Source organism: Ambystoma mexicanum, chromosome 2q (assembly GCF_040938575.1).
Source record: "Ambystoma mexicanum isolate Mex_15411 chromosome 2q, UKY_AmexF1_1, whole genome shotgun sequence".
NCBI classification, from domain to species: Eukaryota; Metazoa; Chordata; class Amphibia; order Caudata; family Ambystomatidae; genus Ambystoma; species Ambystoma mexicanum.
Genome location: NC_090924.1, coordinates 289276091 through 289288938, shown reverse-complemented (window position 1 = coordinate 289288938; position 12848 = coordinate 289276091).

Here is a 12848-nt window from a genome sequence, read left to right as displayed (position 1 = left end):
GAACTGGTGGCAATTAAATGGTGGAAACATGCAATGTGGCAAAACACATGCCTACAACAGTTGAGTGGTAATCAAATGCTGTGCAGTCACACACAAGTAATGCTTCTGCAAACTTTACAGAATTTTGAAACATCCATGCAAATACACTACTGCAGTCATCTAACAGGCAGAGTCGTGCGCGTTGGCACCAGCAATAGCTTCATAGCAAGGCTTTAACCACAAGTGGTTAAAAGGTGCTGCTGTGCAGTCGGGCATTAATCCTGGGAGTGTAGCCAAAATGGACGCATGCCTCTGTTCCGTCTGACATGGTGAAATCTGTGTTATGAAGGGAGCCCTTTGGCCATGGCTTGGCCGTAAAACAGTGCATATGGTCTTGTTTGTTCTTTTTTTTTCCAAATATCTTGGCAGAGACCATTTGCAAAGCCATACCTATTGGTTTTGCCAATGATTGTGTAAATCTGTTGTGCATATTAACATGTGGTCTTGGTCTGCTTTCTGGCGGTGAGGTGGTGGTTTAATCCTGCTCACCCTCTTACTCACTGGACAGTCAGATGCATTTGGAAACCTACCTGAAGGTGTCATCCCCCTCATAGCTTGGAGGCCCACCTGCAAGTGTTAGTAAGGATGGCAGGATGCAACCTCCTGTGCCAGATCTGCTGTTTCTCACGAGTTTCTTGCAGCTCAGCATCTTGTCGCTGGTGGATTGTTGTTGCCTGGAAAGGAGCTACATGGCCTTTGCATTGCTCGCCTTCTACGCCATTGTTACCAGTTGCAGCCTCCCGCTTCATCCATACAGCTTCTTATCCAACACCAGATTCCATTACCACCATTGCCTTCATTGTAGCATTGGTAACAATTTCAGCAGGACCCACATTTAATTTTTCTAGGATGTTGAAATATATACTTCAAGACATACCAAAGTAGTACAGCGTTTTCAAATACACCTAACAGCCTTGCACCAGGGGATGTGCCAGATGGCCAGCCCTGGGGCTGCAGCTCTCTGTCAGGCTCCATTGGTGATAATAACACGCTTCAGTGTCAGGGCCAGCCCTAGGATTTGCAGGGCTCTGGGCGCAGAAAGATGTGTGGGCCCCAATAATTTGCATAAAAAGTGACATCAGTGATATCACAGAATGATTCTTAAGTTCAAAATGGGAAGTCAAATTATGTTGCCATGGTTAAGGTAGGAGACAAACTGTGATGTCCAGTAAATGAATTGTCAATATTAACATTTACCTACGTGCAATATCGGAAGTGAGGCATTTTTCTGAAGAAACAGTACGCTGAATACTTTGTATAAACTTCTAATGTTGGCAGGTAAGGGATAGTGTGATAAAGGTTGCGGGAGCACTCACTTTGGTTAAGTGGGGAAGGCCGGATTTGAGAGCTTTCTGCAATGCAATTCAGGAACTTTGACACTTCTCTTCCCAAGTGTAATTAACAGTGTAATTAATAGCAATTCTGTTTGCAAAAGCTCTCTTGAAACTTTGGTTTAAAGATACTATCTGTGGAAGGCCTTTTAAAAATATGATGATTGTGTTTTGCTAACTGAAACTAACTGCTTTTTTTGCATAAGTTTCACAATTTTGTAAATTTTTATTGTGGGCATATTTAGGCATTATGACCGGAGGAGGGGGGCATTACCGGTTGGGTCATGCCCTCAGTGCCATAGTTTGAAGCCTGAGTGAAGTGAGGGCTTTGACGTACCACCGGGGGCATAACCCGACTGGTAATGCTCCCCCCTCCGAGGGTCATATTGTCATTAGTACCCTGGCACGTCATAAAAGGTAACTAATAGCCATTTTTCTCAAGTTGAGAAATGGTGCTGCAATCATTTGTCTACTCGAGAGAAAAAAAGCAAACTAAAATGTCTGCCAAGGTTCACGGTGAAGGGAATATGCGTAGTCCCTTCTCCCTTTCCATAGCGGCCATTAAAACCAGTTAAAAAAAAAAGTAAACAAAAAAAGGCCGCCATAGGAGGGGGTGGAGGGACTACATGTAGTCCCTTCTCCCTTTACATGGTGGCCACTGCAGGATGGCGTGATGAGATGCAGAGGCTTTAGAGTCTTGTTGGCGAGATAAGGCCTGGGCGAGGGCCAAAGAGCTTGATTGTAACAAGCTCATTGACCCTAGCTGGTTATTAATTTGGCATAGTGTTCAAGTTAGAAATATGCTTTAATTTCAGAAGCTCCAGATATGGATTATTTTGACGGTCAAAAAAATAATAGCAATAAACTATGGAGCCGATTCATGGAATTAATGTGCGCTGAAATTTTCAGCAAAAGCGTGCAAATGCGAAATTGCCTGTGCGAAAATCGCAGCGAAACCCACGCACAGCGATTCATGGAAGTCCGTGTGCGAGGAAATTCCAGGATGTGCGCCAAAATTCTGCGTGGCGCACGCTGGCGCACACATCTCCAAACAGCGTGCGCTAAGTGCACAGCCAAATCGCACATAGCGCGGCGCACACAACAAAAGTAGGAGGAACAGGGGGCGTGACACACAGAATGGGGATCAACTCGTGAAAATGTGGGCGTCACGGGGGAAGTACAGGAGGCAAGTGCGTGGAACGCCCACACGCATGTTCAAAACACGTATTCATGGAATCAAACGGTGTAACGCTGTGCCAAAAAAGACGCGCTAATCCGGAAACACGTACGCCAGCAGGAAGCAGGCATACGTGGACCCGTGCAGCATAAAAGTGCGCGCAAACAACTAACGAGCACAGACGCCAGGATGAATATACCGTTCCTAGCAGCAGTGGTCGTGGGATACCGCAGCAGGAGGAGGAGGAGGATAGTCAGGCCCAGAATTTTTACACACAGAACCAGCCTTTTTGGGATGCCTGATGACCAGGTGTATGGGAGGTACAGGTTTCCACCTCACATAATACTCGACCTGGTCAGTGAGTGGGAGAATTACCTCACATCACCCACCCTGTGCTCCCGAGCACTCAGCCCCCTGCAGAAGGTCCTCAATGTACTGCACTTCTTGGCCACTGGATCATTTCAACGGAAAACTGCTATAGTGGGGGGGGTGTCACAGGCCACGCAGTCACGCTGCCTACACCAGGTCTTGGCCATCATGACTGCACGCCCATCAGTCCGCAGGCACATATACCTGCCCAGAACACCTGCAGAAAGGCAGGCTGTCATCCAGGATTTTTACGGGGTGGCACACTTCCCCAAAGTGCTAGGTGCCATTGACTGCACCCATGTGGCTCTACCTCCCCCAAAGGGCATCAGAGCACATCTACAGAAACCGCAAGCACTGGCATTCCATCAACGTCCAGGTAGTATGTGATGCCAAGGGAATCCTCACCTCAGTATATGCCAACTATCCAGGGTCCACCCATGACAGTTTTATTTACAGAATGTCAGCCCTAAACTGGGACCTAGAAGCTGGGTGGCATGACGATACATGGATTCTCGGTGAGTATAAATGCCACAGCACATGCATGCATGTCAGATACTGAGCAATGTCACAACCCCACTAATGATACCCATCACCACCTCCCCAGGGGACAGTGCCTACCCTCTGAGCACCCACATGATGACGCCAATTCGGAACCCCACCACGCCACCCGAGGTAAGATGCAACACAGCCCACATTGCAACCCGGGGCACAGTGGAGCGCACATTCGGAGTGCTCAAGTCACGCTTTCGCTCCCTTGACCATTCTGGCGGGCAGCTGTTATACGCTCCCCCAGTAGTGTGCAGGATCATAGTGGCAGCATGTGTCCTGCACAACGTTGCAACATGCCAGGGCATGCCCGTGGACATGGTGGTGCCCCCACATCCCCAACCACAAGCACGCCCGCTGCGCATGGGAGGGGAAGGGCACGGGGTGAGGCAGACCCGTACACAGCTGGTGGATAATTACTTCACCTAAAATCACACCCCTGTGGAGTGCACACAGCCCTGGCACATGCCAGCTGACAATCAATGATGATGACATAAGGGACAGTCAACTGTCACAACCATACCAGCCTGAGATTGGTACCTGGAAGTGTTACATTGTGTGCCCTACCTACACAAACACCACCAATGGTGTGTCATCAAAAATCACACTTCTATGCTGTAAAAATCAATACCCCCTTGCAAAATACAACATGACACAGTGCCATGTCACCCAACCCCTCCCCAGCACCGCCACCCAACACACCATGGCATGTCATGCTATGTGAGAGCAAACAAAGCAATCCCCAAAACACAAGTGTCAATGTACAGTGTCCTCAATGGAAACTCCCCACACAAAATATGCTCCCAGTAATGTAGAACTAACAACACACATGACCAAATACTTACCAACAATACAATGCAGCTACACAACCTCGAACATAGCATAAACATGACAGTACTAAGTTAAAGTAGTGGTAGTCTTACAACCTGATCATGCCAGCACATCGGCCACTTCCAAATGTACAGTGCTGCTGCCACGCAAATGTCCAAGTGCACTGCTTACAACATGAACTCCATCTCCAAAGTAGATGGCCTTGTGAAGATATGAGGAATTAACCTGCAAATTAGGCGAAATACATGGATGCACAAGCACATAGCAATACACCATGCAGTGTACAATTCAACAACAATATCCACTAGGAATGTATACACAGTATTGACTAAAGAATGCCCACACAGCTCATGGGAGTCCTATGTCACTGTGTAAGTCAATGTCACTTGGGCACACCCTTTGCAAGCCCATGGAAACGGGAAGCAGGAGGGGTGTGTGTCTCACGAACCCAAGCATCTAACCCAAACTCAGGACAAGCCTGCATGTGCCCAGACGGGATACAGTGGATGCCCACGGGAGCCACACAAGGCAACACACTGCAAAAAAAAAAAGAAAATCAAAAATGGCCATTTGGAGGGTGGGGGGGGCACCCAGGAGGTCCGAGGACAGGGTGCGCACCAACACCCACCTGTGTGGATGTTGGGGAAAAAAAAAACCTCCATGGGCTCATGTCCTGCACGGCGATGCCAATGTGGGAGAACTGCTGCTGTCGCTATCATCACCCTCGCTGCTGCCACAGGAGGTGGTGGTGCAATGGGAGGCAGCCCACGCAAAGCCCTGGTATGGTCCTCCATGGCAGCAAGCATGCAGGTGTGGAAGGTCTCGTTTTGGAGGATTATAGTGCGGCGATCCCCATGTAGCACCTGACGTGATGCACGGATCTCCTCCCGAGTTGCCTGCATCTCAGCTGAGAGCGAACGTGTGAGCCGCTCCAGCTGCTGTTCTGTCCTCAAGTTAGTGGAAGCCTCAAGGTCAACAAGAGTCTCCCTGAGGTGATGGAGTTCTACCCTCAGGGCTTCCCTGTGGCCCTGGGACTCCATTGATATCGATTGGCGTAGAGTCTCCAGTGCCGCCAGTCTGTCCCTGTTGGACGCCAACATGTCCTCCCTGTGTGATTGGCAAATGGAGTCTGTTGCCTGCTGTAGTAGCTCCATCTGCCTGTCAGGGGGGGAAAATGGAAGTGGCCACCCTCTCCATTGCTTGAGCCATCATCTCAACTGATGCTGCCTGTTGGGTTGCCATACCGTAAATGGATTGTTCCCATGCGGAAATGCCCGGTGGCGTACGGCCACCGTGTCGGCGGGCACCACTCCTGTTTGGGGCAAAGCGATCTGCGCCTTGCTGTGCCGGCACTGCCTGAGGCTGCAGGACTGCATTGCCCCTCTGATCTGCTGGCCCAGGAACAGGATCAGAGGTTGTGGAGTCTGACCCTGCATCCGTAACCGCCAAAGGCAGACTTACCAACACTGACATCCCCATAGAGGGTTCTACCCCTGGTACAGGTGGGTTGGACAGAACAGAATCCCTGCCAAAAACACTTACCTGCGACGCCACATAGGTCTCATCATCCGAATCAGTACCTGAATAGAGGTCTGGGGAGGTGCACCCAGAGGCACCCCTCGATAGAATGTTCTGCAGCAAGATTGGGGTCTCACCCACCACCACACCACGTCCCCCACTGGTGCCCAGTCCTGCCTGAGATTCCTCCAAAGGTCTGCACCATCTCCTCAACCTCAACAGCATCAAGTGCGTCATCCCCTGCAAAAACATGAATGACAAACAATGGAAACAGGCATTAGCACCATAGCAAACAAATAGGCCTGACAAGCTACATAACCAGTACATGATTTACACAATTTACACATGTCTCACATGACTATAACCCTCCCATGCATGCACTGTCACTGAGTTTGAAGGGGACCCAAAAGACAGACCCTGATGACACCTACATGGAAGAGCAACACATTTGCTGCATGCTGGGTAGCACTGCCATCACACATTGGCCTGTGAGCGGCATGTCCAATACACATACATGACACATGCCATCACACAGATGGCATGTGCCATAGCCATGGTACATTCCACAAGTACATCCATATGTCAGTGAATGAATACTGTCAGCCATCCATGTGAGATGGACATGATGAGATGAAAAATGCTACATAGTGTGACAAAATAGGCATGTGCCACACACTGCAACACATCCAGTGTACACAAATACAGTGATTGCAGGCTGATTTTGAGGGTCGGCCACCTTTGCCTCCCTTACCGCTTGGTCGCCTCCCAGCCATGGCACTGATGTTGTTGTGCATATGGGAGTTGCAGTAAACTAGTGTCCTGGGCAATTGGGGGTCAAAGGGGTAGGATACCAGATGGAATTCGTACCCTAGTGCTCTAACAAGGCTGTCTGTGACCCCTTGGGGAAGATGACAGGTCACGCAACGCACAGGCAGCCCAAAATCAAAAATAAACGTGCACGCAACCCCTCGTAGACCACGTGCGTGAAAAAATGAACTTGCACTACGCTGTGGCACCCAGAAACACAAAAATATGCGTATGCGTAATACACGCAGCCTACAATGATGTCTGAAGGGGAACGCGACACACGGGACAAGCACAGTTGCTAAGTACGTGCGGAACTCACCGTCTGCCTGGAAAAAGAACGTGAAAAATACACGCGTGTGCGCATCGGCAACACCCCCGCCAAACAAGAATTGTACCCTGTCTGAGGAGACAGGACAAAAGGAGAAGTGAACTCTGTTTGAGGAAACAGGCCCAACAAAAAATCAGAAAAGAGCTGTCAGAGCTAACAGGGAGTACGAACTAGAAACGCTGTGAAGTAATCACGTGTGAACCGACAAGAAGTACAGATTTCACCCACTCGCTCTCCACGAAAAGTACGTGCAAGGAAATGACGTCCTACACGCAACTTTTAAAACGGCCCACAAGTACACGTCAGACGCGTGTACGTGGGCGCTTTCATCCAATTACACGCGATGACACGCGAACGTGCAGTTTTTCCACATGTGCTCTGTCATCACGTGCTATGAGGGAAACGCCCGCGCGCATAATGTAACTTACGCGCTAAGGGCCTTTGGTCCAATGGAATCGCGTGCGTGCGCTGACGCGCTTACGGGCTAAGGCTCTTTCCTCGAATTACACACTGATGTGCAAGATTTTCACGTGCCGAATCACTCCGTATCAAGCTGGCCACGCGGAAACACACAGAAGACCACGCTCCTGCACTGAATGCCATTTTCCTGCCCCCCAGAGCCCCGAGCACGCTCCCACCTGCCATCTGCTGCTGCCCACATGTCCTGCTATTGGGTGCCTGCACATCAGCCATCTGCAGGGGTCCAGTTGCTGTGACCACCCCTGCTGGAACTGAAGACTCCCGACTGGGACACCATCGCTCCACAGCCCAGCCCCAGGACCCAGTTGCCCACCCACGCCTGCCTCGGGGGTCGCCATGTCGGGGCAAACACCATCTGAGACGACTGGCAACCCCCAGCCAGAGGGGCAGAGGGCCACCAGCTTCAGTCAGAAGGAATTTGGTGTCCTGGTGGAGCATGTCCTGGGGCAGTATGATGCCCTCTTCCGAACATCACACGCCAACAAGGAAGGACGGGATAGGGTCTGGGACGACTTTGTGGTTGCCATCAACGCAGAGGGGGTGGCAACCCGCAACATCAAGCAAGTCCAGAAGCACTGGGAGGACTTGAGGTCCAGGACCCTCAACAAGGCCCGGCCCCTCGTCGAGGGGGACCAGGGCAGCATGAGTACCATCCAGATGAGGATCCTGGAACGTGTAGGCTCAGCACTCCACGCCCAGATCCTTCGGAGGCAGCCCCTTCCCGAATTGAGCGGTAAGTGGCCAAGCATTGCTGTGTGAGACAGGGCATGTTGCAGGGTGCTGGTTGTCTGATACTTGCCTGTATGTGTGACATAGGCCATGTACGTATGTGTGTGTGCAGGGACATCATGGTCATGCATGTGAGACCAGTAATGTGTGAACCACATGGTTGGTGCATGTGTTACAATGCAACATGCGGAGCAGCATAGGGAATGCACACATTAATGCATGCCTGTCTCTGTTATTGTACATGGATGGGGTGTGAGAGATGGGTGCTGCTGTCATGGACATGTATGGTGTCCATGTCTGTGTGTCTGACTTGCGTGTCTGTGAATTGTAAATGCCATGGATGCATGACACATGTCTGTGACAATGTTCAGATTCACTGATGCAGCCTACTCATCCTTGTATCCACTGTGTCTAGGGTGTACGAGGCAAGATGAATGAAACTAAGGTGAAGTGTGTGCATGTGATAGGCATGACCCATGATGCATGTGAGTTTCAAACCAGCATTGTATGTTTCAAGAGTCCCTTGGACATGTATGCTAATGTTCATAGCATGCGCCATGCCTGTTAATGCATGTGTTTTGCCTGCACTGACCCATGTGTTGTGGAGGGACATCATGGAAGTGATGTTTGACAGTGTCACTCATCTGCTATTGCTTCCTGTCTAGGGGACCATTGTACAGTACCCTGATGCTTGTGTTCTATGTCTCCCTCTACACAGCAGCAAGTGATGAAGAGGGTGGAGACGGCGCTGTGGAGCAGGGGACTGGTGCTGCGCCTGCCACTACGGCTGCAGCGGAAGGGGTGGGTGAGCCCCCACAGGGGCTTGCAATGGCAGAAGACGGTGTGGAGCCATCCAGGTTGGTGGTTTCCACAGAGGAGGAGGAGGAGGAGGAGGAGGAGGCCGCTACTGAGCCGCACATGGGGCCTGGTGGGGGTGGTATCACTGGTGCAAGTGGTGCAGTCCAGGGCCAGGGGCAGGAGGCAGCACAGGTCACCGCAGAGGGTGACCCTGTGACTGCATGTCGCTGTCCCTGACCCTGTGACTGCACCACCATGCACCAGCAGGGATGCCCCATCCCAGGCCCGTCTGCAGGTAGGGGGGATGTCCATGTCATCTGACACTCCTCTACCTGCGGACGAGGGGACCCCTGGCCATATGGAGAAGGTCCTGATTGGTGTTGCATTGCGCACGCGTGACATTCGTGATGACGTGCGTGCTTCCCGGGGGGAGCACGCACATCATCACGAAGAGCAGTGTGCCAGCGTGGCCCAGTTGGGAGTGTCCATGGTCGGGGGTTTTGTACATGTGTCGGCCACTCTGGCGGCCCTCTCCTCCTCTGTGGAGACTATGCTCCAGTCATTCTCCATGCCGTCTTCCAGCCCAGATGCCACCAGGGCCCCCTGTGGACCTGCCCTGACCAACGCAGCCAGCTCGGTGGGGATCCCATCCCTGCCACAGTCGGGAGTCGGAGGTCCAGCAGGGGTGGACACCACAGCAACTGGACCCCAGCAGATTTAGGATGTGCCGGCATCATCGAGCAGGGCACGTGCACAACGGCGTTGGTGGATTCCATCAGCCTGGATGCCGTCATGCTGACAGAGGCAGTTGCGTCAGAGGCAGCGGCAGGCTCAACGTGGGAGGTATCATGGCTCGGGACCATCTACACCAGAGGGGCAGGCATCGGCCGGAGGGCAGGAGGACCCTGGAATTTGAGTGTCTTCCATGTGGCAGCGGTTGGTCCAGCAAATAGGTGCGGAACGGCGGCGGGCGGAGGAGGCACGGCTCACAATGGTCAGGGCGGAGAACTCCATGCGCAGGGCACTGAGGCGGGCTGAGTGCCTCGAGGGAATTCGCAGGGAGTTGGAGGTGGACATGGCGTTATCCCTGTGAGCCCTCGGGGCCAGAGAACAGGCCCGCCTCCAAGACATTGAACAGGAGTTCGATGATGCCCTGGCACATGACATCAACAAGTGAGCCGTTGGACTTGCCCGCCGCCATTGTTTATAGTTCATTAGTGTTAAGTTTAATTTCTTTTTTCTTTCATTTGGGGCGCATGGACTATGCCCCACATTTTTGTATATAGTTAGTAATTAGGTAAGTTTCATTGTAGGTTTCATTTATGTCGTTGGGCTCATGGACCCTGGATTTGCTATTTGTACATAGTTTTACAGTGGATTTTTCTCATACATATTTATTTTTCTTCACCAAGGAGCAATGGATATTACGCTTTTCTTTCCCTTTGGATTTGCTTTGTTGGACGGTGACTTTGGACACATTTTCATTTGGATTAATTTGGATTCTCATTTTTTTTATTAATCATTTTTTGGGACATGCTGTATTTTGATTATTAATGGAATTATTGTGTTTTTATTTCATTCATTCATTTTGACTTGAATACATTTTTGTTTCTTACTTCAATGGGCCTCATTACAACCTTGGTGCTAAGTGCACCAACTTTACCACCATGGTGTAAACTCTGTTTACACCATGGTGAATGGCGGATTTACCGCCCCATTCCAAGGTGAGTGGGGCGGTAAATCCCCATTTCCCATTTTCCCTTCCCCATTCCCATTTTTGCCCCATAGGGCATAATGGGAGTGGGGAAGGCGCTAATTACGCCGCCGTAAATTACGGTGGCGTAATTAGCACCATGGCAGGTTAGCGCCATGGATTTTAACGCCTGCTAAAAGCAGGCGTTAAAATCAGAATCAGGCGTTAAGGGTTAACGGTGGCGTTAACCCTTAACGCCTGAGTTGTAATGAGGCCCAATGTGTGGTCTTCTCTCATTGGTTTCATGCATGTCACAATGTGGGTTTTCTCAGTCATGTGTTGCCATTGTGTGGGTCTGACAGACTTGTACTCATGCGCATACTGCTTATTTGTGATCTATCATGTAATGATGATTTCAATTTGGAGTGGATGTAAAGCTTGGTTGGGTGTTTGGACTGGGGTGTTGTGGGGTGGGATTTGTGAGGCCATAAGAGCCAGGGATCTGGATTGTGATGACATGTTGGCTGGGGGACATGTGTTGGGGCCTGCTGCAGGTGCCCTGCACTGCTAGGGGGTGGGGGTGCAGGGGTCATGAGTGGGGGCCTGCTGGCAGGTGCCCTGCACTGGTGGGGGGTGGGGGTACAAGGGGTCATGAGTGGGGGCCTGCTGGCAGGTGCCCTGCACTGCTGGGGGTTGGGGGTGCAGGGGTACATGAGTGGGGGCCTGTTGGCAGGTGCCTGTCAATGATGGGGGGGTGGGGATGCAGGGGGTCATGCGCTGTTGATCAGTAGTGCAAGGTGACATGTGGCTTGGCTGTGGGGCATGCCAATGGTGGATGGGCTGCCTGTGGGACATGACCAGGGGTGGGGGGTAGTCCCCTGTGGTGTGGGCTGCCTGCAGGGTCTGTGGAGGGTGTAGAGGGAACACCTGGGAGGACCCACACTGCCAAATCACGTGTAGGACTCCCCTGCACCCCTGAAATACACGTACCCCGCTCGCACAGGGGCAATATTCCTGGGGTGCGCGGGAAGTCTCACATGCCATTTCAGCAGGGTACGTGTATTATGGGGTTCGCGGGAAGTCTCACACGCGAAAGGGCCCTGTGCGAGCGGGGTACGTGTATTACGGGGTGCGCGAGAAGTTTTACACGCAATTTCAGCAGGGTACGTGTATTACGGAGTGCGCGGGAAGTTTTACACGCGATTGGGCTGGGCGAGCGGGCTACCACTCACCGTCTGCCTTGCGGGTAGAAGAACACGTAGCCAATACCCACCCGCTGTGAAGTAATAGCATGTGAACCCCAACGCCAGGAAAACACACGCACCCCACCCCACGAAAAGCACGTACAGAGCAATGGAAATCCACATGGGATCTTCAAGCCCTGCCAGGGCAACGCCCGTGCGCGATACGTCACAGACGCGCTTATGCGCTAAGGGCCTTTGGTCCAATGGAATAGCATGCGTGCGCTGACGCGCTGACGTGCTAAGGGCCTTTCCTCGAATTTCACGCTGACGTGTAATTTTTTCACTTGCCAAATCACTCCACATCAAGCTGGCCACGCGAAAACATACAGAAGCCCACGCTCCTGCCCTGAAGGCCATTCTCCTGCCCCCAAGAGCCCCGAGCACGCTCCCACCTGCCATCTGCTGCTGCCGGCCTGCCTGCTGCCCACGTGCCCTGCTATTTGCTGCCTGCACATCAGCAGGGGTGCAGTTGCTGTGACCACCCCTGCTGGAACTGAAGACTCCCGACTGGCATACCATCGCTCCACAGCCCAGCCCTTGGACCCAGTTGCCCACCCACGCCTGCCTCTGGGGTTGCCATGTCAGGCACACCACCATCTGAGACCACTGGCAACCCCCAGCCAGAGAGGCAGAGGGCCACCAGCTTCACTGACGTTGGTGTCCTGGTGGAGCAAGTCCTGGGGCAGTATGATGCCCTCTTCGGAAGTTTGCGCGCCGACAAGGAAGGACGGACCAGGATCTGGACGGACATCGTGACTGCCATCAACGCGAAGGGGGTGGCAGTCAGAAAATTCCAACATGTCAAGAAGAGCTGGGAGGACTTCAGGTCCAGGACCCTCAACAAGGCCCGGCGCCTCTTGAAGGTAGCGGATTCTAAGGGGCACCGGGGCCACCTTTCGGAACATCAAATGAGGGTCCTGGAACACATATCCCCAGTGCTCCGCGTCCAGGTCCTTGA